Source organism: Myotis daubentonii, chromosome 10 (assembly GCF_963259705.1).
Source record: "Myotis daubentonii chromosome 10, mMyoDau2.1, whole genome shotgun sequence".
Taxonomy (NCBI): Eukaryota; Metazoa; Chordata; class Mammalia; order Chiroptera; family Vespertilionidae; genus Myotis; species Myotis daubentonii.
This window is the reverse complement of record NC_081849.1, coordinates 22041782-22063005: the sequence shown is the minus strand read 5'-3', so window position 1 is coordinate 22063005 and position 21224 is coordinate 22041782. Positions and strand designations below refer to the sequence as shown.

The window sequence follows — 21224 nt, the reverse complement described above, 5'->3', positions numbered from 1 at the left end:
TCACTGATAGTCCAGCCGTTCTGCATCCTGAGAACCATTCCGCTGACTCCTAGGCATTTCCTCTTTACTATCTGATTTTCCCATCAAATTCACGTGTTAACTCAGTGTTATTTTCCTCTTCAAATAAGCTTTCCCTTCTGTCCTCTGGCTATATTTTAGACAATAATATCTTCAGTTTTTCATTCAGAATCAGATGAAGTATGAGGTGTCTGGAGTTAGAGAGACCTAGATTCACATCCTCTCACTTAGCTTTGTGACCTTGGCCAAGTTACTGGACCACTCAAAGCCTCCCCTGCCCTAACTGCAAAGCTTCACAATGGTGGTTGTGTGAACTAGGGAGATAAAATACTTAGCACAATGCCTGACATAGAGAAAGGGTCAATACGTTTTAGCTCTTATTAGTTGACCATTATTATCATTCTTACTCTTAGCAGTTATCCAAGCTCAAAATCGTAGTCATCTTTCATTCCACAACTAGCCTGCAAGATCCGTGGGTGCAGAGTCGCATCCTTCACACTTCTTTGTAGCCAGAAACGTGTTCATACAGAACAGGTACTCAATATCTAACTCAGACTGCCCTTCTTCCTTCTTTGGTTTAATAATTTACTTTGCAAATATATTTATTACTCACAGTGCTCATCTCTGACAGGCCATGAAATGGGTCGAGTTTTGATGTACAAATTAGACTTGTAAATATATTCCCCCAAATCAGATTGCAGTAAAAAGCTGAACTAATCTAGAGCCACCGGAAAAGAAAACAATCAAATTATGGGGAGGACACTTTTAGGGCCCCTGTCTGATTCATTGCTGGTCACTCCCGCACCATAAGGCAGAATTGTGAGTTGTTCCCTCGCTCCTACAAGCAGCCTCAGTTGGGGGAACAAGCGATGTGGCACAGGGAGGCAACGCAGCAGGGCACCCAGGCCATGGCAACACCTGCTGGGGAGCCTTGGGGAGAAAAGGAGCCACCGCAGGGGCAGAAGGTACCTCTCCTCAGGATGAAGCCAGGTGGCTGTCATGTTTCTGGCCACAGCACAGACTCAAGGTCATAAAGCTCAGAGGAAGAGGAATTGTTTATACCTTAGGTTTCCAGAAACTCAAGAAGAGACCTTTCTCTCCAAGCCTCAAAGCCTCACAAAAGGAGTAACATCAAATCAAACCAAATGCTAGACAGGGAGCGCACTGCAGCGGAGAGCCGCTTGAGCTGGTGGCCAGGGCTGTTCTCCCACCCAAGCTAAGACGGGACAGCTGAAGGTCCCTTCCAATTGTCACACAGGTGAGAAGACCAACGGGGCTCATGCCTGGCACTCAGTGCTAGGCTGCACAGGGAAGCGAAGCTTATTTTGTAAGACGATAATAAACTCATAGAGGGCCAAAGAGCCTGAGATTAACCTTGGGAGAGATGGGGCTGGAGTAAAATGGAATGAAAGATAGCCCATGGTTTTTACAATACCAACAGCCAAAAACACTTCATTTTATATCTGCAAACTAAGCAAGAATAGAATTGTCAGAGAGAAAAATAAACAATTCTATTAAACTTTTTGGCCACATAACCATAGATAAAGCATTATTGCAGAAACAAGAATAATGCTAAAATAAGCATTTTTTTCTACCCTCAGCAGCCATTTGGGTGGGCCGACTGGGGTGCTGCTGGTAAGGCTACTGTGAACAGGGGCCTAGAATTGGGATGAGGCTAGGGCAACTCACCAGGCAGCAGGGACCAAGGGAAAGAACTACTAAAAGGGCACAAAAGATAACTGAGTCCCACTGGTTAGCAGATGTATACATCCGATTCCTCTGTCACTTTCTTGGTATTCTAAAATCGCAAAAGATCCCAGCAGCTCTCTCCAAATCCTGGGAGACCACCAAGTGATTAAATCCAGAAAACAAGATGGCTCAATGAACCCAAGGAGTTAGACACGTCCAACTGAAATGTCCTCAAAACATCTTTCAGAAGAGAGTCCTCTGGGCCAGTGGTGACCAAAGCCCAGCCACTCCGTGCAGAGTAGATGGAAGGCAAGGGGCCTTTGCTATGCACTCCTCTGCTTTCCAACAGCTGAGCTCCAGCTGTGCAATAGGAGGAAGCCAACGCAGGCAGTTTTCCTGCCCTTTTTAAGTAGAAAAAGTAAACGCACCCACGCATATCAATGCCTGTCAGGCAGGCAGGTAAGAGAAAGAAGAGGAAGAACAAAAGCTGCTTGAGAACAAGAGTACTATTATGTCTGCTTTTATCATTTACTTCTTTTCTTCTGGGTGGACTCTTTTCTGAGGTCTCCCCTTCCCAGTCAAAACCTGTCTCCCTGACACATCTCAGCTCAGGGTGCGATGTGGCTTAGCTGATGCTACTTATTAGGCCAGACAGACAGAAGATGCATCTTAAAAACAGACCCAGTGGAACAGGTACCAGAGTTACACCCAGGCATAGGTCTAGAAGAACAAAGGGGAAAAATCAACACTTGCTGAGTACCCACAAGTATCTAAGATTTGGCATAAGGCCCTGGATCACCAAGGCAGTAAGTGGCCTACATGAACCTTAAACTGTCAGATGCTGATGCCATTGAGAAAAAGGACAGTTTTGGAGTTGAACCACACTGTCACCAGGGGGTGATATATCCCACAATGGAGAGCAGGCAGGAGAGTCCAGGGCCCTGAGGCACTCCATTTCCTGTTGGGGAGGAGCCCAGGAACAGCTGGTGCTCAGTTGAGGAGAAGGGGCACTTGGCACCCAGGTGGTCATGGTAACTGAGTTTCAGGCACTGTCAGGCTGGAGCACAGAGGCCAGTTTCTAGCTCTGGGCAGGGGAATTCCTACATACAAGGGGAGGCCCTAGGCAGAATACCAAACCGGGACTCAGAAACATGGACTGGGCAGGGGGAGGCAGAATCTGCTGTCAGACCAAGGGTCAAAGACGGGGCCAGGATAGCAGGAGGGGTCTGGTGACATCGAATATTAGAAATCGATGCGCCAAGCTAATTTTGCACATGAAACATTGTGCAAACGAGAGGTTTTCAAACTTTAATTTTTATTATAACCCATATATACACTTGTACATATATATGGGTATATACACTTTATATAACAAAGTTTCCACAAAATAATGGTTAATCTTGACTACATGTGCTGTGCTCTGTCTCTCTTCTGTTCTATTTCATTAAAGAAAAAAAAGAAAGATGGTTATGACATTGAATTGATTTAAGAGGGCAAGACCCTCAGCTTGAAAAACACTGGTATAGACTGAGGCGTGGACACAGAAGGCCGGCAAGGACGGCCTCCTTGGAGAATTCAAAGGCTACCCTGAGTGCTTAGTAACCAGCTTCTGGACTTGCTTTTGTGTCCCTAGGGACCAGCGGACAGGGCAGGAAATATGCTGCCCACTAAAGCCAAAAGACAGGTATCACCGCTGGGAACCAGGGAGGACCGTGCTGTCAGCAGGAAGAGTCCTACTGCCCCTCCTTCCCGAGAGCTGGGTCAGGAGGCGAACCCAGTCCGCGCTGCACCTTTACGCAAATGACTGCAGTACTGGGCAGGGGACCCTGGTATGCAGCTCTGTTACCAATATAACACACTTTAAAAAAATAAAAACACAAAAGATCAAGGGAAAGAAAGCTGGGTCCTCAGGAAGCAAGCCGGAGGCTGCAGTTGCTGAGCTGGGCAGGCCAACATGGAGCAATGGAGAGACCCCACGGTGGTAAATACAAGGGGAGCCCTGGCCGGGTGGCTCAGTTAGTTGGAGTGTCATCCTGTATACCAAAAAGGTTGTAGGTTTGATCCCCAGTTGGGGCAAGTCCAGGAACGAGGCAGCTGATAGACTGATGTTTCTCTCATATCCCTCTCTCCCTTTCCTCCTCTCTGCCCTCCCTCTCTCTATCTCTCTAAAAAAAAAAAAAAAAAAAAAAATCAATAAAAACATATCCACGAGTGAGGATGAAAAAAACACAAAAGGAAAGGGAGCTATCAGTGGAGGTCCAGAAGCTGCCCCGCCAGGTGCGGAATGCCGTGATTCTGAGCGTGACTATTTCCACTAACAGCCGTCTTTGCAGATAACGCGCCGTGCGGTGCAGTGCTCCCTGCTGATAAGGACGCATTAACTGCTGTGCCTCACACACACAGGTGCAGGTCAACAGTCAAACTTCCCCGACACTTCCCAGCCATTCAAAAACCAAAAATATTTAAATATTATAAAAAAACCCCTGTACCTAAAAAACTCCCATTTTCCTCCCCTATTATGGGATGTGCCAAAACGAAAAGAGACACCAGCCTGTGGGGCCCTCTCAGCTGACCTCACTCAGGCGGACACAGAAGAGCAAGGCAGACAACTCCACCCTCCTGGTCCACATGGCTCCAGGATGCTCTAGAGCCCTACAGACCGACCTGCCTATCGGTGAAACTCACCGTCATTCTCACCTTTTCTATGCTTTCTGGGTGTAATAGTTAAATAAGACTATTAAAAAAAACAAACACAGGACAAAGCAAAATGAAGGTTTCCCTCAGCGTGTCTGGTTTAGGAAGAGAGAATTCGGCATCAGCTGTCAGCACAGGACCGTTAAGAGTTTCTGTTCTGCCACTGACCAAGTATAAAACCTCTCCGGCCTCATGACCTCCGTGAAAAGAAGGCACTCCAAAGCCTCCCCGGCCATAAAATCCTACAGTTTTGGTTATGCCCTTTCAAGATTCCTCACCCAAGGCCTGGCTTGTGGAGTACAGGGTGCCTCTTTTCAGTTTAAAATGCTGGGGTACAGAGCATTCTATTTTTTTAAAAAATTATATATTTAGAGACATTGACTAATGAGGTCAATTAACACAAATACTTTGGTCAGTCAGCTTTGGAAAAGAAGTACAAATTCTTGTTAATGGTACAATAATGGCCATAGAAGAAATTCTATGTGTGAGAGTCATGTTTACATTGCATGTTGAGTTTTATGATAACTAAGCCTCTGGGCACAAAGTGCATTTGCTTTTTCCTTTATTGGGAACTAAAGGGAAGTGTGGCAAATCTGCCTTTGCTAGAAGTGACAGTTTCCCAATGGTACCTTGTCCAGCAAACAAGACCGGGCATTAGGCAAAGAAAACAAAAGTCTAGTGGAAACAATAAGAATTGTGCTTATTGCGTGTCTACCGTGTGCTCATTCCACATCGGACATTGCCCAGGGAAGGGCACAGGAGGGATGAAGACATAATCTTTGCCTTCTGCCTACTTCGGATACCTAAAATGCCACAGTTCACCTCTCAGACCTTCCCTCACTCCATATGTATCAGTACCTACTCTGGGCTAGACACTGTGCTGGAAGATGAAAGCTCAATGATGAAAAAGAAAGACTCTGTGCCAATGAAGCTTAATTTCCATCATGAAAACATGACTTTCCTCTGCCGTTGTACAAGATGTTATTGGTGACTGAATTCACCATTCGCCTGTAGGTTGTAGAACATTAAGAAATAACACGTGATAACTGGATTATGCTAGGCACATGCATGTGTGTCTAGGGGACTGCTGGTAGATGGATCAGACAAGTCATTATGGGACTCACCATGCCACATCCCTTGTTAAGTGCAGCCTCAAGCATCTTTGTTTTCTAGCACATGACCCTGGCCTCTGCCCTCACCACAGGTGGGGATGGAGGTCAGAACAGAAAGTGGAGAATGACAGGGAGGGCGGAGAGTTGCTACTGCCCCGCCTGAAAGGTAGCCTGCAGCCAGGCTGCCAGTGGCAGGGGGGTGGGGTGAGAGCTCTGTCCAAATAGAAACGGGAGGTATCAGGTGAGAAAGGTGTTTTCTGGAATCCGAACTGGACTATGTATAAAACAAGCCCATCGGGAGCTAGAGGAAGGGAACCACCTTGCACCAACATTGGAGCACGAACACTGGTTATCTACAGAAGTCCTGGAACAATCGCAGGCCCACAATCACCCTCCGGGTTCCCGGATCTGTGAGATCTGACCTAACCTTGGAACCTGTTAAGTTTCATGGATCTTCCCATAAATCTGCTTTCTCCCCTCATTGCTACCATGAGCAAGCCTATGTGAGAATAAAATAATCCAACTAAAACTAAGTTGCTTCGTAGGATGGGTACTGTATCAGATTCAGATTTTATTCTTTCTAGCATCCAACACACTGCCTAGCACACAGTGCCACTGTAGATCTTCAACAAATGTTGAATGAGTATTAGTGAGAAATACTTTAGAAAAGAGGCAAATACAGAGAAGAAAATAGCTAATGAACTGTCAAGGTTGTAGACCTTAGGAGAGGGGCCCACAGAACCCATAACTACATGCATCCCACTTTCCCATAGTTACACAGCACTTCAAGGAAGAAAAACAAACAAACAAAAAACCTCCAGCGACACCCACTTACTTTAAATTAGCACACTTGAGAAATGCAGGTTAAGTACAGAGAGGAGGTGGCCAACTCTGCCCAGCAATGCCAGGGAGCCTGAGGCTGGAGCACTGCAAAGATGCTTACTTTCCAATATAACAAAGGAGAGAACAATTCGCATTTCTGACCCTATGTTTGGCTCTAGGAAGCTGTGTGGCCACATGGAAATGCAGAAAACGAGAGCACATTTAAAGAGAGCGATAGAAAATGACTCAGGGGTAGGAGGCCTAGCTTTAAAGGAAAGATAAAAGGTGCCAGATCTGTACAGCTCGGTAAGCAGTGACTAAGGGTGACATGATAGTAATCTGCAAATATCTGAAAGGTGTAAACACAAAAAGGAGGGGAAATGCTTAGCCTGAAAACAGGGGGTGTAATTATAAGGAAAAGAAAATCTGGACCAAATACTGGAAAAAGTTAGCATGGGGATGACGACTGGGTTATAAATAAGTTTCCCAATGAAAATGAAAATGCTATTTTTGATTCTAAAGCTGAAAGGTGGCTACTCAGCTTATGTGAAAGCAGCCCAGACCAGAGAGCTGTGATTTTATTTTCTATATTTAGGGAAAGACTTCTTTAATAATAGTTAAATGTAAATATCTCTGCTTTCAACATTGCTCCCTTAAACTTCAACATAATTTTTGTTGATCAAATCACAGAGGAGACAAAATGGCTTCCGATGGGACTTTGAAAACAAAAACAGGCTTTATCTGCTAGCATGTGCCACATGCTTGGCTAGCAGATAAAGTGGAGCTGAGTCTAGAGCAGGGGACAGACAGCTGGGAAAGGGGCAGTAGACTAGCTGATCTTATCTAGCGGGGCCCCTTCATGCCTGGTCTCTAAGAACCCAGGTAACCTAGGTAGGAATGCTGGACTATGCTGTACGTTTCCCAGATCGGAAAGTATGGACACCTCTCCCATCTCTCTCTACACACGGTCCCTGGAGTAAACATCAAGGACCTGGGAAAGCACAGAACACCAAAATGAGCTCCTGCCACAGCGACTGCACCCTATTGCCTTTGCCCGAGTGCCTGCTGCTGCAGCTACACAACCGATGATTCACAGACTCTCAGTGGAGATGTTTACCCCCACATTCAATGAGCTCCATCTTTATACTTTTCCTTGCCACCCTTCCCCCACCAAAACACAAGACAATTTTTTTTTTAAAAAACCTCCTACACATACAGAGTAAGATACTTAAGTGCTGTAGGTAGCCCAAGAAAAGAGCACATTTATTTAACTATGTCCAGGTCAATTGAAAACATTCTTTGGCATTAAAAAATATTTAGACAGCTAATCCTTATCTAAGCATCAAGCACTAAGCCCAGAACTCAAACCATTGCTACACAATGCAGAGGAAGCCAGGCCTTCTGCCTGACTTTAAGAATGTGGTTATCACCTAAATATACAGGGAAAGCCAAATCAGTTCACATTGTTGGTTCTCAGAAATGTAACACACCTCACACACCGAAAGCTTGCTCCTACTTCTGTCTTATTCAAGTTTTAAAGCAGAAATAATCTGAAAGTCTCGAGTTGCAAATGCTGTTAATGAAATCAGTTAACAATTGAGAACTGCCACCTCCCCACTTTGGAGCAGCTTGTCCTCCATTTTCATGTTCTCAAAATAGCCCCGAAGAGCAAGGCAAACGGTAAACCAGTTGGCTCCTAAGAGTTCATTCTACATGGTATGAGGCCTCAATTTGTACTGGAGCATTCAGAAATGAAACAAGGATTTTGCATTGTCTCAAATTCTTTATTCTTTCTCTTGTTCTCTAAGCCTGCTACTTTCTTACCTAAGGGGAGATAGGGTCTTGTGGTTTCAGTGATCAGAATAAAGGGATAAAAGAAGAATGAACAAATCCTAATGAAAGGGATCAAACTCCTCAGGTAACTGCAGTCAGGGAAGTCGGAACCAGTCAAGAGGTGAGACTGAGGCTGTTTTTAGTTTGTAGCTCTAGTTGTGTAGAAGACTTTTATTAGGTTCTGGTTTGGTAATGTTTGATGCATTCACTGAAAGATCAGAGACTGAAGTTAATTGGGAATAGAAGCAATAATACCCAGTCTTCAAAATGCAATGCAGGCCCCTGTGAAGAGAGGGAAGGGCGAAGGGGAGGCATCTGAAGAAAGGAGGTGGCTTTAAATGTCCCTTAGAATGTTCTGATCAGAGTCATCAATGGCATGACATAGGAGAGAGGTACCGTTCTCTAGTTGTTAGCCTATTAATGGAAGACCCCATTCTGCAGTAATTTGAGGTAACTTCTCTCAGTATCCCCAGTATCTGGCACATAATCTATATCTAATCGAATAAAAGAAAAACAAGCAAATTGACCACACCTCCTCTATGCCCCAAGCCATGCCCACTAGCCAATCAGAGAGACTGCAAATTAACCCAACCAAGATGGCGGCTGGCAGCCACGGAGCTGGAGCAAGCAGAAGGCTTGGTTGCCCTAGCGATGGAGGAAGCCAAGCCGTGGCCAGCCTGCAAACAGTCATCAGCCCCTCACCCAGGCTGGCCAGGCACCCCAGCAGGGACCCCCATCCTGAAAGGGCTGTGGCAAGCCTGCAAACAGCCATCAGCCCCTCAACCAGGCTGGCCACACCCTCATGGGGTGAGGGTCCCTGCTGGGGGGATTGGCCAGCCTGCAAACAGCCATCAGCCACTCACCCAGGCTGGACACACACTCATGGGGTGAGGGTCCCTGCTGGGGGGCTTGGCCAGCCTGTAAACAGCCATCAGCCCCTCACCCAGGCTGGCCAGGCACCCCAGTGGGGATCCCCACCCTGAAGGGGCTGTGGCTAGCCTGCAAACAGCCATCAGCCACTCATCCAGGCTGGCCAGGCCCCCCAGCAGGACCCCCCCCCCCCCGCCCTGAAGGGGGTGTGCCAGCCTGAAAACAGCCCTCAGCTCCTCACCCAGGCCGGCCAGGCACTCCAGTGGGACCCCACCCTGATCCGGGACACCCTTCAGGGCAAACCAGCCGGCCCCCAGCCATGCAGCAGGCCTCTATCCTCCTATATAATAAAAGGGTAATATGCAAATTGACCCTAACAGCAGAATGACTGGGAATGACTGGTTACTATGACACACACTGACCACCAGGGGGCAGACGCTCAATGCAGGAGCTGCCCCCTGGTGGTCAGTGTACTCCCACAGGGGGAGCTCTGCTCAGCCACCAGCCAGGCTGATGGCTGCCAGCACAACGGTGGTGGTGGGAGCCTCTCCCGCCTCCTCAGCAGCGCTAAGGATGTCCAACTGCAGCTTAGGCCTGCTCCCTGCTGGCAAGTGGACATCTCCCAAGGGCTCCCAGGCTGCCAGAGGGATGTCTGACTGCCAGCTTAGGCCCAATCTCCCAGGGAGCAGGCCTAAGCCAGCAGGTGGTCATCCCCTGAGGGGTCCCAAACTGCGAGAGGGCACAGGCCGGGCTGAGGGACTCCCCCGAGTGCACAAATTTTTGTGCACTGGGCCTCTAGTCTTATATATAAAAGGCTAAGAAACTGCCCAACCAGTCACTATGTTGTGCAAGGACCACCAGGGGGTAGCTATGATGCACACTGACCATCAGGGGGCAGAGGCTCAACGCAGGAGCTGCTGAGCTGCAGAGAGAGGAGGGAGCCCGATTCCAGGATGCATCACCTGAGAACCGCCCTCTCGCAATCTGGGACCCCTTGGGGGATGTCAGAGAGTTGGTTTTGGCCTGATTCCCGCAGGCCAGGCCGAGGGGTTCACTCAGCAGATACCCTTCAGATTCGGCCAGCTGGGGAGTGTATGCAGAAGGTTGGCTTCAGTGAGTGTCTGGCAGTCGCACCCCGCCCCACTGGCCACCTTCTAATTAATTTCATTTCAATGTGCATGAATCCGTGCACCAGGGCACTAGTAGATAATAATTAGTTGCTAAATAAATGCCAGAGAGGAGAAAATCTAGCAGAGGTAGATACAGTAAACCCGTTCTAACAATGTCCTATTCTGAGTTCCAAAGGCATACTAGTTAACAACACTTGGTGAGTTCATGAGGAATTCTAGTAAACTCTTATTTCTAGGACCATGGTGAGTGAATGTTAAATGCTAAATCACCGACTGTTATCCAAGGAGATGAGGAAGAGAGGGCTCAGTGGCCTTACTCTTTTCTGGCTCAGTCTAGCCGGGCAGTGTGCAAAACTGGCTTCACCAACTTGATTTATCACTGGCTTTGGATACCAAAGAATCATTCCCAAAAGGGAGAAATGCGTTTGAGCTGTTTCAGATAACAACTGGGCCAGCATCAGAATAACCTCTTATAATTCTCCACATTGCAGAGCAAGATCTGGAAACACTCCCTGATTAACGAGGTCTTTCCCTTCCCTGGCAACCCAAGAACACGGCCATAAACAATGGAGCCAGGCGAGCCAGGCGATCTCTGGAGTGGGTTGGGGAGGGCGTTGGAGAGGGTAGGCAGGCTTCTGCGTCCCAATGCACATGTTCATTTTGGGGTTGCTACAAGCAGCAGCTGTAATAATATTACCACCAACCAGGAGCAGAATGAAACAACTGGGCATGAGAAAGATCTATGCGCTCCAAAAATGTGTTCTCTTGGGTTTCTCTTCATTATCCTTATCGAAACAGCAACCTCCTATTTTTATTACATAGAAAACGAAGTATCTGAGGTCAAAAGCTAGGACAACAATGGTCATTCCAATGACAAGACCGCTGCATGGCTCAAGCTTTTATGTAACATCCTGGCACCATGGAGACAGCACTTAACAAGCACAAACCCCAAGACTGAGCAATGAGGGGGAGTTGGTTTCTATGAGAACCTCAACTTTTGCTTTCTCTGACTTATTTTAAACCTGTAACTTTATATTTGAATCAAATAACTCTTAGATTTATTTTCCACCTCTTTCATTTTTGGCACTGAAGAATTCTAATCATAGTCTTTTTAATTCCAAGTTAATGGATAAAGAGAAAAATTTGAATGTACTGTCCAGGCTGGTAGGGACTAAGTATAGGGTGGCAAGAAAGCCACAGAAAAATACCCACTTGCATCTTACAAGTAAGTACAAGCTTCCAGAAGGTATTCTGACACACACCTGGCAGCCAAATGTAAAAGCTATGGACTTGCATAAATTTAGAGTGACTTTTTCTAAACCAAGCTGTGTTGTTATTTGAACAAATGGTTCTGAGATGTGTGGCTTTCTTGATTTCACTCTCAGAAAATTGTTCTGAGCTTCTCCTCCTGAGCCAAGTGAAATATAAATGTCTAGAGATGAGTATACTCAGCTAGTTGAACTGGAGAAGAAGAAATTGCTGGGGTCAGGAATATTAAGACTACAACCAAGGAGAAAAAATACAACTTTGAGAGCTGAGAAACTCCTTAAGAGCCCTTTACCTCATTAACTTTACTAATAAATAAATAAAGACAGACAGACAGACATGCAAGGGCGGGAGCGGGGACAAACATGGAATTCTGAAAAGGCGAGGATTTTCAAGGCCGCAGGGTGATGTTGGACATATAAGTACATCTTATCCTGGAGAGTCACTTGAATTCTGGGCTGTGGATGAAGTACGGCAGTCTTTTTCTGATGCTGTTACCATAATATAAAGGGGTAAACAGACAACTTCTGCAGCCTAAATCCAGCCTGCAGCCTGTTTTTATACAACCCGTGAGCGAAGAATGGTTTTTACATTTTAGAAAGGTTAAAAAAAAAAATATTTTGTGACACGTGAAAATTGTGTGACATTCAAATTTCAGTTTCCATAAATAAAGTTTTATTGGAATACAGCCACGCTGTGTTGTCTATTTGTGACAGAGAGTGTATGGCCCACAAAGCCTAAAATATTTACTCTCTAGTCCTTGACAGGAGAAGTTTGCTGACTCTTGCTCTAAAGCATACTGTAGGCTACTTTAAAAAAAATTTTTTTTCCAGGCAAGGCACTCAGTTCAACTTGCCAGAACTAGAACATCAGTACAGGTGACTGATGTCAGAATATCTTAAATAATAAAAACAATGCTAAAAAAGCTTATGGTCGTATGATCTCCAAGGTAAAAGGGAAGGACACATGACTCAAGGAACAGTCTGAAGCAGCTAACACCCCATAAGCACAAACCTGGACACTTCCAGAGTTGCCATTCTTTGTTCCTCACCCTTAACTGCTTCCCTCCGCTCCCTGGCAACAGACCTTCGCTCCTATGATTTTCTACTCAGACTTTATCTTTCTACAAAATACCACCTGGAAATGCGCCCTCCTCACTGACAACTTTCATCTCTTCTCAGTGGGAGCCCTACCAGGTCTCTATGGTATTCAACACTGTGCACCACCCTTTAGAGAAATTCTGTCCTCCCCTTGCGTGTCGTTAGTGGGGTCCTATTGCTCTGGGCTGCTGGTCTTGCCTACTGCTGTTGCCCTCAATTCTGTTCTGGGCCGTTTCCTTTAGACTCTGCACTGTCTCTTGGAAGCCCATCCATCTTCACAGCCTTCACCATGGTGAACAGGCAGAACCCACAGACATGTCATCTTTGTCCTCTAAGCTTTAGACACTAGTCCCAAATGTCTGACAGACATCTCCCCTTGGATGTCCTGCCAATACCGCCATTCAACATGTCTAAAACCAAACTCATCTTTCTAAATCTCCCTTTTCCTTTGCCATCATGGGATTTCAGCACTTTCAGCATATCCTCCTAATCTGAAAACTCACTTAGCTTTGATTTGTCCCTACTTGATCCACATAACCCAATGACTGCTATATCTTATCAATTCCAGTTAATTTCACTTCCATAGTTTTTTGTGTGGTCCATTGATGATTCCTCTTAATCTTCAATATAACTCAGTTTGCTCAGGCTCCCGTCATTTTTATTCAAGAATCATCGTGTGTGTGTGTGTGTGTGTGTGTGTGTGTGTGTGTGTATTGATTTTAGAGAGAGAGGAAGGGAGAGGGAAACATAGATTGGCTGCCTCCTGCCCGTCTCCCACTGGGGACTAAGCCTGCAACCCGGGCATGTGTCCTAACTGGGAATTGAACCCCTGACCTCTCCGTGCACTGGATGCTGCTCAACCAAGCGAGCCATGCCAGCCAGGGCAAGAATCTGCTGATCTATCGCCTGACCCTTATTTCCCCTTATTCTTCCCACATATAGCTACCAGATTAATTATCCTAAAGAAAATATTCTGCTCAAAACTCTCCAGTGGCTTCCCGTAGTTTACCACATAAAACCAGAGCTCCACAATTCGACATCTAGGCCTTCTAAGATTTGGTCCAGTTCCTTGGGAACGCAAAAAACATTCATTATCTACTTGACAGCCCTTCAAATATCTGAAGACAGTACAACATCTATTTCTTCTCATCCTCATGTCACTTTTTTCTCCAGGCTAAACATCCCCAGGTCCTCATAAGACATGGGTTTGATCTGCTATCATTCTACTGTTTTTCCACATTCAGCCTACATAACATGAAGAAAATCCTCACACTGGAAATGCCTTTCTAGTTGATTTAATTAAAATACCTGATGCGGTGGTGGGTACATCCCTTCTCATGGCTTTGAGAGCCGCCTGTATTGGGTGAGTGGGGGAGGGCTGTAGAGAGACTGCACATGGTTCCTCCCTCCCTTGACCAGGCAGATGCTGCAGCAAAAGAGACAGCTCCATTAGTGCAGCAGGAATCCCCCGCTGAAGGAAGGGAAGCCCTGGCGGACTGTGTGGGAGAGGCCGAGCATCCTGCCCAAGGCCCACTCTCATCCTCTCTCAGCAGCAGCCCCAGGCACTGTGGGGACCCTGGTGGTGTTGTGACAAGCAGTCTATTCATTTCCTTCTCTCATCCCCTGGGCTCTCAGGGATAACAAAGGTACAACAAATCCAAAACACTGCCTAGAATCTACCTAGCAGAATTCAGGAAAGAGTGTTCTATTGAAGTGATTCTTTTTCCTGTTTGGGAGACCGAAGGAGAGGAAAGGACTTCTGCACCCTTTACTTTCCACAGATGCAACACTGTGGAAACGGCTATTTCAGTCATCTCTGCAGTCAGTGAAAGCACGACTTGCATTTAAAAAAAAAAATTGAGGTTTTTTAGCTCCTATCACACTGTGCCAACAAGGTATCAAGCACCAAGACTTGAACTGTGACACTGGATGCAAAGCTTCAGTGGGAAGCAGGAGAGAAGGGAGGACAGCAAGGAGAAAACATTGTACCTGACGGACAAACGGCTGGAGTTTCTGCAGCCAAACGGGGTATTGGCCTGTCTCATCAGGCAGTGCCTGTCTTCAGGGAAGTGGAAAGCTGCTCTAGTGTGTTTACTGCACAACTGAAGGACAACACTAGGCACAGAGCCCTGGAAGGAAAGCTTGCCCAAAATCCTGATTTCTAATACGGCGTGACAGGTGAGGAACTGGTGAGGGAAGGTTTAGGGAAGGTGGGAGCAGAGACTTCCTGAACATATCCAGTGATCAAGCACGTCGCCTGCTGATGATGCCGGGGCCTGTGACAACCCAGGCCGTGCGCAGGTGCACTGTGTGTGCTCAGTAGCTCCAGGACAGAGGGCGAGGAAAGGGGAGGGAAGGCAGGAAGGCTGACTGAGGACACTACCGTCTTTGAGCCCGAACTCACATGTCCACTCCTCTGGCAGAAGGCAGCAGCTACCCTCAAGGCCCAGATCAGAAACTGACATCTGTGGGAAGAATGATGCCAGGGTGGTGCCTACATACTGACGGATGGGCACACATCCTCAGTCTCAGGGTCTGAAGTGGCAGAGACCAGACTTGACAATAAAGTTTCATCCCAGGGAAAATGAGGAGGAGCCACCCCTTCTTTTGCCTCACATGTTTCAGGTCTCTTCCAAAGCCCTAGGCTGTCCGCCAGTTCCCTTGCCCCACCCCAAGACAATGGCTGTTTGTGGTTCCCTCTACATCGATCCTAGCCCTAGTCCCCAGCAGGCAGGTCCGTCGGAAGGAAACCACATTAGCTAAAACCTGTGAGACTGTGGATGCTGGCTCCTCAGGAGTGCAGGTGGCAGAGAACTAAATGCCCCCCCACCCCCTCGCTCTCTCTCGCACAAGCTCCAACACTGCTTCCCATGAAGTGTGCCCCCTTCCACATCTTCCTACTATGCCCAGGCTGGGGTATATGAGGCTGTGACAAGGCACCTTAATTAAAAGAAAAACGTTGGGCGCATATCCTTGTAGGAATTTTGGGGACTCTGGAAAGCTGTGCACTTTCTCATCGCCAGTTTTATATAACCATATTCTGTTTCCATAGTTTTATCATTAAAGTCATTGTATGCCCCCTAAAATTATAAAACAAGCAAAGCAAATGGACAGTCATGCACAGGCTTCTTTTTCTGTGCCCGCCCTCCGCAGCCTAGCAGTGCCTGATGTCCTCGGGCCCAAATGGATCCCTCGGGGTCAGAGGCAATTAGATCTCCTGGCACAAGGAACTCTTCGACTACACAACTACGGACCCAGGGGTGGGGGTGGGGGTGGGGGTGGAGGGGTGGGTGGAGGAGGAAGGGCTTTTCCATGTCAGATAGCCACCCTAGAGAGACACCAGCTCATGAGTGGCAGAGATGACAGCTGTCAGCAAGAGGGTGGGGAGCGATGAGGCAAATTTCACAGCAAAGCAGCCAAGAGAGAAACAAAAACAAGAGAAGTGTTTTCTATGGAGGCCGTCTCCCCTAATGTCACTAAACCGGAAAACCCTTTCTTCTGTGACTCATGCATCCCTAGTGGACAGCTGCTCAAGCTGAGTCAGGAGAGAAGGTGATGCTCTGGAAGGGGAAGGGGATTCCTGCTAGCTCAATCACCACAAAAAAGTGGGCTCACTTCTCTACTAGGAAACGCATTTGCTCTCCATATGGTGAATGAGAATAAGCAAACTGCAGCTCCAAAGGGAGCCGGGGCCAGCCCAGAAGGAACCCTGCAGGTCCCCCTCCAGCCTCAGGGCGGACAGGGTGAAACAAGTGAGGGGGAGACCAGAGGCACCAAGCTCAGTCCAAACCCCTGAAGCCACCTGTGCGCAGCGAGAAGACTGGCATTTACAACCTGACTTTCTTATTTCCCTGTTACCAATGTTCGGGCTGAGACACCGTAATGTATTAATCTTTGCAGATGAGTGATGTGGTTTAAAATACCGCAGGGTTTGGCTGCCATTCCCTCCCCTGGGGCCTCAAAATAACTCCACACAAATCACTTTTGCTAAACACTCATCGGGCAGCTCTTCTCTGCCAGAACACACACACATTATGTAAGTGGAGGAGCCACCTAACTTGTTGGGAGAGGGCGTTCCCAGAGAGGGCAAAGCACGCAGCTCCTGAGGCTCTGAGATTAGGGTTTTCAGCCCATGACCGTCCCCTGCTGAAAAGCAAGCACACAACACAGCCTGGCCTGAGCACCCTCAGCAAGAGAGCCCGGGAGAGTTAGGCAGCCAGAGCAGGGAAGGCCCTCTAACTCAGGGCTGCCTTAGTAACATGCAACCTGGACATTTAGGTACAACCTAAGCAACAGACACAGTGCCCTTCAAAAAGGCACAAACTAATCTTCAACTACTGTCCTCTGGCAGCCAGCATACCAGCCATATTAACCCGTTTGCCCTTCCAAAAATCGATGATTTTTCAAGACCCCTCTTTCCTTGGTGGTTACATGCTTTTTCTCCCTTCATGTACCTGGCATTTCTTGGAAAGAAGGCCCACAGCTTTCTAAGATGTGTAAAAAGGTTGGTGACCACCGCAAATAAGAAAAAAAGCTGATCTGCAGGTGAAAGTGGCATCTAAACAAGTCAGAGCTGAATTCCAGCAAAATAATCTGTTGGAAAAGGGTGGTTTGGGCTGGGCAGCTCAGCACGAACGAGGCTAAGCACTTGAAGCCACTGCCTGTGTGGTCCTATGAAAATGATGAAGTGATGACAGTCCACATTTGGGCCTAATCAGGATGTTTATTAACAACTGGGATGAAGACACTGAAGACCTACCTACATAATATCTATCAGATGAGAGAACAAACACAAAAAGATTCAAATAGGCAGGAATCAGGGGCCAAAGGTAATAAGATCACTTTGAAAAGGGATAATACCGGGGGATGCGGGAAGAGACTGGACAAAAATCGTGCACCTATGGATGAGGACAGTGGGGGGGTGGAGGGTGGGTGAGGGGAACCGGGTGGAGGGGAGCTATGGGGGGGGAAAAGAGGAACAATTGTAATAATCTGAACAATAAAGATTTAATTTAAAAAAAAGGGGATAATACCTAGTGCTCAACAGAAGATGAGGGATGGGTGACATGGTTTAATTCAAGTTAAAAACATGTGCACTTGCCTACAGTTCTATGACACACAGAACCTAAAGGGAAACTTGGGGAAGAAAAAAACACTACTGAGAGGTCAGTAACAGGGCTGTAAAATATGATGCCCAGTGCCCTGGCCCATGGCAGTCTGTTATTGATGTCTCTTCCTGCATAGACAGATAACTCGATAGGCTATGCTGAACTCCTTAAAAACATATCAGGAAATAGATGGTATTTTCAGAGCTAGGTTTGTATGTACTCAAAAGTTTCCTGAAGTATATCAAGAGACAGGAGAGATTATCACAACAAAATCTGTTGAAGAATAACAGCTACTACAACTTGAATGCTATTTCTGTTGTTAGGCACTGGAGTTAGGTACTTTTTAAAATCATGCTATTTAATACTTAGTGAATCCTTAATTTACAGATGAGAAAACTGAGGCAAAGATAGGTTAAAAAACTGGTCCTAGATCAAAGTGTTTATAAATGGAGGATCCAGAATTTGAGCCTATTCCTGATTCTAAAACTCATATTTGTAATGAATATACTAAAGTGTCTCCCCACCTAAAGGAATATTTCACAGAATTTCCAAAGCTGGAGTAACAAAGAGACCCTGGAGATAATCTTTGTCCACCTCTCTTATTATATACACTAGAGGCCCAGTGCACAAAATTCATGCACGGGGGTGGGGGGGTTGTCTCCCTCAGCCCAACCTGCACCCTCTCCAATCTGGGACCCCTTGGGGGATGTCCGACTGCCAGTTTAGTGGGATCGGGCCTAAACTGGAAGTCAGACATCCCTCTCACAATCCGGGACTGCTGGCTCCCAACTGCTCGCCTGCCTGACTGCCTGACTGCCCCCTAACCACTCACCTGCCAGCCTGATCGACACCTAACTGCTCCCCTGCTGGCCCGATTGCCCCCAACTGCCCTCCCCTGAAGGCCCGGTTGCCCCCAACTGCCCTCCCCTGCTGACTTAGTCGCCCCAACTGCCCTCCCCTGATGACCTGGCTGCTCCTAACTGCCCTCCCCTGAAGGCCATCTTGTGGTGGCCATCTTGTATGAGGGCGTGACAGTCAATTTGCCTCTTTATTATATAGGATTAGAGGCCCGATGCACAAAAATTTGTGCACTCGGGGAGGGGGGGGGATCCCTCAGCCCGGCCTGTGTCCTCTCACAGTCTGGGGACCCTCGGGGGATGACCACCTGCTGGCTTAGGCCTGCTCCCCGGGGGATTGGGCCTAAGATGGCAATCAGACATCCCTCTGGCAGTCCTGCAGCCCTCAGGGGATGTCCACTTGCCAGCGGAGAGCAGGCCTAAACTGTAGTCGGACATCCTTAGCACTGTTGAGGAGGCAGGAGAGGCTCCCACCACCACCGCTGTACTGGCAGCCATCAGCCTGGCTTGTGGCTGAGCAGCGCTCCCCCATGTGGGAGTGCACTGACCACCAGAGGGCATCTCCTGCATTGAGCATCTGCCCCCTGGTGGTCAATGTGTGTCATAGTAACCAGTCATTCCCAGTCTTTCTGCTGTTAGGGTCAATTTGCATATCACCCTTTTACTATATAGGATAGAGGCCTGGTGCACGGGTGGGGGCCAGCTGGTGTGCCCTGAAGGGTGTCCCAGATCAGGGTGGGGGTCCCACTGGGGTTCCTGGCCAGCCTGGGTGAGGGGCTGATGGCTGTTTGCAGCTGGTCACACCCCCTTCAGGGTGGGGGTCCCCACTAGGGTGCCTGGCCAGCTTGGATGAGGGGCTGATGGCTGTTTTCAGGCTGGCCACACCTCCTTTAGGGTGGGGGTCCCCACTGGGGTGCCTGGCCAGTCTGGGTGAGGGGCTGAGGGCCGTTTTCAGGCTGGCCAGCAACTGAAGCTCCCAGCCTCTCCTTTTTTTTTTTCTTTTTTTTATTCTGGGATTTATTTACCTTCTATAATTGAAACTTTGTTGCAGTCCTGCTTGCTCCAGCTCTGAGGTCATGGCCGGCTGAAAGCAGATATCTGGGGTTTGTTTAGCTTCTATAATTGAAACTCTGTTTCTTTCGGAGCTCAGAGCCGGGCCACGGCAGGCGGGGAACCTTGGCTTCCTCCATCACTGGAGCAAGCAAGCCTCATGCTTGCTTCAGCTGCGTGGCTGCCGGCCGCCACCTTTGTTGGCAGTTAATTTGCCTATCACCCTGATTAGCCAATGGGAAGCGTAGCAGAGGTACGGTTAATTACCCTTTTTGTCTTTTATTAGATAGGACTAGAGGCTTGGTGCACAAAATTCATGCATGGGTAGGATCCCTAGGCCTGGCTGGGGATCAGGGCCAATCTGTGGGGTGACCAGCAGGGCAATCTGGCCCCCCGTTCACACATGCCTTGGCCTGGCGCCACCCGCTCACCGATCGCCCCACAGATGGTGACTGGTGGGGTGACCGGGGGCCCTGCTCGCACCCAACTTGGCCTGGCTCTGCCTGCTCTCATTAGGGCCCAACAGGGCCGGCAGCGCCTCCACTGCCTCCTGCTGCCAGCGCCACATTGTCAATGCCTGCCACGTTCCGCGCCGTCCCCTGGTGGTCAGCGCACGTCTAACTCCTGCCCATGGGTACAATTTGCATATTAGTCTTTTATGATATAGGAAGGATGAAGGAGGTGAGACGGGCCAGACAGTGAGTGCCCTGTCTGTGAAGCCATTTCTTTTTCCTCTATCACAATGCCACACAAGTGTGCAGGTTCTACCAGACATGTGGGAGAGTTCAGCATCCCCTTTCCTCCTCTGGTTTAAGGCACTCACAATGACTAATGAGAGCAAGGAACAGTCCACAATGATGCTCTTCCTCAGGATGCAAAGGTAGGGTAGGTAATCCCTAGGCCACCCACCCACGCACCATTTACTGAATTTCTACCATGTTCCAAGTGTCAAAGCTCCATACAAAGAAATAGTTATAAGGATCATGCAATGACAGAGGCAACCGAGGATACCCCGTGAACACAGAGGATGTACTCATTTAAAATACAGATGAGTATTTAAATACACAAATCCTACAGAGTCACCCTTGGCACTCAGTCTTAACAAATGAGTAACTGGCCAGAGAAACACTGTCGAGCAGAGCTGTGGGGTAAGGTATTGATGCTTCCAGTGGCAGGGAGGGGTAGCAAGAACGAAGTATACACATGTGCCTGGGCAGGACATTCGAGTTCCTCTGAGAAGCACAGCCCAGGACAGATGAGAGCTGATCCTTGGGAGAGCACAACACCAGGTCTTCCTACTACACTCCTAAGTCAGAAAAGGACCTGGCTTAGGAACACACAACTGCTTTCTTTATCCCCACAATTTATTGTTATAATTTCCCAGACGTTAGAGAAGGTAATAATATTCAAGCTGTGTGTATAACTACTATCTAAACACACCTTTTTGTTATCAGTCAAATTTCTTTTTAATTAAAATCAGGATCTATTTGAGAACCATTATCATAGCTTTCTTCTTCCCTCGGTCAATATCTAATCATCAAACCTCTGCTGAGAAATTCAAAGGGAACTGAAAGAATAAAGTTGAAGCATAATTCATCTGCACCTCACAAAAATCCTAAACTCCGTAGTACGCATATCATACATATGTAGTTAATACACATATGCCAGGCAACAG

The 21224-nt window shown here is 47.6% G+C and overlaps 1 protein-coding gene across 1 annotated transcript in view; it reads right to left on the bottom strand.

Moving 5' to 3' along the window:
• The window catches only part of SND1 (staphylococcal nuclease and tudor domain containing 1), a 457273-nt gene that overhangs the window by 106550 nt on the left and 329499 nt on the right, over positions 1-21224 (bottom strand). The gene's annotated exons all lie outside the window — the stretch shown is intronic.